General features: G+C 34.7%; 1 non-coding gene across 1 annotated transcript; it reads left to right on the top strand.

Moving 5' to 3' along the window:
* The first annotated feature begins 2,648 nt into the window (after positions 1 to 2,648).
* LOC123232637 lies at positions 2,649 to 2,755 on the top strand. Its single transcript, XR_006505166.1, has one exon. It is a non-coding gene; the product is annotated as a U6 spliceosomal RNA (small nuclear RNA).
* Positions 2,756 to 4,874: the final 2,119 nt, after the last annotated feature.

Genomic DNA, 4,874 nt, shown 5'->3' with positions numbered 1-4,874 from the left:
AGTTTTTAAGGGTCATTACTTCTCCTCATGCACTGTAAATGAGACACAAATGTGGAGAGGACTTCATCTGGCATGAAGCCTTTCCCCCCAAAGCTGTCTAAATAGATTGCTTTTCACTCATAACAGTTGGGCTTCAGATTACCATACAGATGCCCTTTAATCACTTTTTCCCTAAAATTATAGGACTTCTGGTTTGGAGGGGACCTTGAAGGTCATCTAGTACAACACATTACTGAAGCAAAACAGGCATCCTTTGTGCAACCTTGAAGTCAAATGTTCATCCAACCTCTACTTAAAGACTTGCAGATATGGGAAGTAGATTTTTTCCCTCATAGTAGTCATTGTTGACTTAGTTTTGTTACTGTTTGTATGCTTGTTCTTTAATTACATTGAGTTTTTCACTTATAGCTACTTCTCATTAGTCTAAGGCTTCAACAACCAAATGGGGAAGTCTATGCTTTTTTCTACATGACACTCCTTCAAATATTAAACAATTTTTTCCTTTAGGGATAACCATCTTGAAGATTCAAACAGCAGCAAGGATTAAATCTCAGGCTTTTGTTGTAGTCTCCTGATTACAAAAATATTTAGAGAAATGAGGAGCTCCAAACATTCCTTCAGGCTTTTGAACAATGACCATCATGAACAGCATTGTGGCATGAAAGCTGTGCTCAAGTAAATCAAAGCTGTATCATTGTGGACTGTAAATTTCAAGTTCTTTCTATTTAAACTTCTTTTTTAAAAAATGTTAAATATTCCTCAGGAGTCTTATTTCATTCCAGTCTTGAACTTGAGGTATATGATGATACTGGTCAGGCCTGGCTGACTTTATGACTTCTGAAAATACTCCAGCTTGTCAATATATTTCTTATTCTTATGCTTCAATATGCTATCTTCAGCCAAGATGGTGGAAATCCTCGCTGTTCTGTGTTATTCTAGTATAGAGACATTTTCTAGTAGCTACTAATAATTTGGATACTAAAACCATTCCAGAAATGAAAAATCAGCTTCCAATAGAGATCTTCTTTTTAGAAATAGGTCCAGTTTACACATTAAATATATTATTCATAGTTAATTTTGTAGTTATTAAATTATAATTAAATTACTTGTTTAAGCCAGATTTGCTTCCATTTCCACATCATAGTTACTCAGGTTGGATTCTAAGTGATAGAAATAATGAACTAAACAAGAGTAAAGATGTATTCATACCTTTTTTGGTTCTAATACTTTAAAAAACCTCAGGGATCCAATGACTACACATTTTGTTGAAAATTCAAGTCTTCTCTTAGCAAATGTTTGGTTAATATAATAAAAATATAATATGTTACATATATTATATGATATAATAAAAACTCTAGGAAATTTCTAAGGCTTCAGCCTCTTACATACTTAGTTCTCTTTCACACTGAATAATAGATTTCAGCAAGTGGAAATGGAAACCTGCTTTCTATAAAGCTGTCAGATTAATCATCATCATCATCATCACAATCACATAGACATCTATATAATACTTGAAGGTTTGCAAAGTACTTCATAAATATAATCTATTCTTACAATAACCCAAGGAAGTAAATATGACTATGTTCCCCATTTTGCAGATGAAGAAACTGAGGAAGATAGAGGTAAATGTAACTTACCCTGTGTAACACAACTACAAAGTGTCTGAGGTCAGATTATAACTAATATCTTATTGATTATAATGTCAACATTCTATCCCCTGTGCCACTTATAATATCATAAGGTATAAGTATTTGGAAGAAACTAAATGAGTCCTCTCCAATTAGTAGAAATTTCTACTTATAGATAGGTTTGGAGTCCACAAAAGAGACTCATTAAGTCAATATAAGTCAACATGATATAGTCATGGTATTGTGGAAAGAGCAATGGGCATGTAGTCAGAAGACCAAGTTTGGAGTTTGGGATCCAACTCCCCCCCACCCCTAGAGAAATACATTTTTTTTCATACCTTTTTCACTTTGGGTAGGATAAACTCAATAGCACATGTTAAACAAATTTTTTTGATCTTCCTGACAGTTTTCATTACATTATCTTCTTCACTACCCCAGTCCACTCTTCTTCCAAGTTTCCCTTTTACTGTCAAGGACATTATCATCCTTCAAGTCAATCAAAGTTAACAACCCTAGTTACCTTTTTTTTTACTTTTCATGTTCACTTAAACACATAAACAATCTGTGTCCCCAAAATTGTAATTTCTATTTCTACGATGTTTTCACATCCATCTGTTTCTCTTTACTCTTTCACAAATTATACTGGTTTAGATTTTTATCATTTCTTACTTGGACTAGTATAAAAACCTCTGTACAATCCTTTCCACCCAAAGTCTCTCCAGACTTTAATCCATTCTCCTCATAACTGGCAAAGAGATTTCCCTAAATGTGACTTTGTCATTCCTCTACTCATTAAATTCCATTGACTAACAATTGACTCTAGGATCAATTCTTAATTAATCTTTGCCTCAGTTTTTAAAATTTCTATTCTGAATGAATCTCATAATGCTCAAAATTATTTTTATGGTAATATATATGTACACATGTGTACATATATGTGAAGGAAACAAATATAAATCTATTGGAGATATATATTCAAAATTTTTTTATATATCAGGGTACACAAAAAATTAGAGATTGGTGCTTGCTTCAACAGCACATATACTAAAATTGGAACGATACAGAGAAGATTAGCATAGCCCCTGCGCAAGGATGACACGCAAATTCGTGAAGGGTTCAATATTTTTGATTATAACCGAAAATCAATCCCTAAAGGCTAGAATTGAGCAAGTAGAAGCTAATGATCTCTTAAGACAACAAGAACAAATAAAACAAAGTCAAAAGACTGAAAAAATAGAAGGAAACATGAAATATCTCAATGAGAGAGTGACAGACCAAGAAAACCGGTCTAGAAGAGACAATTTGAGAATAATTGGTCTTCCAGAAAAACCAGAAATTAATAGAAACCTGGACTCCATACTAACAGAAATAATTCAGCAAAATTGCCCTGAAGTCCTACAAAAAGAGGTCAATATAGACATTGAAAGGATTCATAGAACACATGCGGCATTCGATCAAGAAAAGAAAACACCCAGAAATATAATTGCAAAATTCAAGAGTTTCCAAGCAAAAGAAAACATCTTACAAGAAGCCAGAAAGAGACAATTAAAATATCAAGGAGCACCAATTAGGATCACACAGGATCTGGCAGCCTCCACACTAAAAGATCGCAAGGCTTGGAATATGATATTCAGAAAGGCAAGAGAGCTGGGCCTGCAACCATGGATCAACTACCCATCAAAATTGACTATATATTTCCAGGGGAAAGTATGGGCATTCAACAAAATTGAAGAATTCCAGGTATTTGCACAGAAAAGACCAGGGCTAAATGGAAAGTTTGATATCCAACCACAAAAATCGAGAGAAACATGAAAAGGTAAACAAGATACAGAGGGGAAAGAAAGAAAACTTATAATTTTTAAATTTGCCTTTTTAAGGGCCTCAGTGAGATCTAATTATCTGTATTCCTATGTAGAGAAATGTTATGTATAATTCTCTGTAGTGAACTCTATTCACTATTATAATATTCACTATTATAGTAATCAGAAGAATAATTCACAGGGTGAGGGTGGAACACTAAATAATCTAAGATGGCGTGGGGGATGGGAAAGAAGGGGTGAATAGCAGGGGACACCAAGAGAAACTTGAGTGAATAAGAAAATAGGATATTCTATTACACACAAAGAGGGCATGGGAGAGAGAGGGGACAAATACTATTATAAGAAGGAGAGGAAGAGAGCATAAAGAGGTAATAATCAAACCTTACTCTCAGTGTAATCAACCCGGAGAGGGAAGAGTAGCTATACCATCCATTGGGACATAAAACTCTTATCTAACCCTTCTGAGAAAGTTAGAAGGGATAAACCAAGGGGAGCAGGGGAGTGGGGAGGTCAAAAAAGGGAGGGGTGAAGGGGAAGGGAATTCATAAGGCCTTTAAAAACAAAAAGGGGGGGAAATAAGTGAGGGGGTAGAAAGGGAAGTTAATCAAGGGACGGGATAAGGGATAGGGTCTTAATAGCAAACCACTGGTTTTAAAAGAAATAGTTTAAGGAGAAGGGGTAGGAATGGGGGAGGATTTGAAAATGTCAGCAAATGCACAACTGATGATTATAACTCTGAATGTGAATGGGATGAACTCGCTGATAAAACGGAAGCAAATAGCAGAGTGGATTAGAAACCAAAATCCCACCATATGTTGTCTACAAGAAACACATATGAGGCAGGTAGACATACAGAAGTTTAAGGTTCAGGGTTTGAGCAAAATCTTTTGGGTGTCAAATGAGAAAAAGAAGGCAGGAGTGGCTATTATGATTTCTGACAAACCCAAAGTAAAAATAGATATGATTAAAAAAGACAGGGAAGGTCATTACATCCTGATTAAAGGCAGTATAAACAATGAGGAAATAACACTGCTCAATATGTATGCACCAAATGGCATAGCACCCAAATTCATAAAGGAGAAACTGGCAGAACTCAAGAAGGAAATAGATAGTAAAACCATACTAGTGGGAGATCTAAATATTCCTCTGTCAGATCTAGATAAATCAAACTGAAAAATAAATAAGAAAGAGGAAAGAGAGGTGAATGAAGTCCTAGAAAAATTAGATCTAATTGATATGTGGAGAAAAATAAATAGGGACAAAAAGGAATACACCTTCTTCTCAGCTGCACATGGCACTTTCACAAAGATTGACCATGTTATGGGGCATAGAATCATTGCAAACAAATGCAAAAGAGCAGAAATAATAAATGTAACCTTCTCAGATCATAATGCAATAAAAATAATAATTAGTAAGGGCACCTGGA

The sequence above is a fragment of the Gracilinanus agilis genome, chromosome 1 (genome assembly GCF_016433145.1).
Source record: "Gracilinanus agilis isolate LMUSP501 chromosome 1, AgileGrace, whole genome shotgun sequence".
In the NCBI taxonomy this organism is placed as follows: Eukaryota; Metazoa; Chordata; class Mammalia; order Didelphimorphia; family Didelphidae; genus Gracilinanus; species Gracilinanus agilis.
The sequence above is the reverse complement of the archived record's forward strand: the minus strand, read 5'-3'. Positions and strand labels throughout refer to the sequence as shown.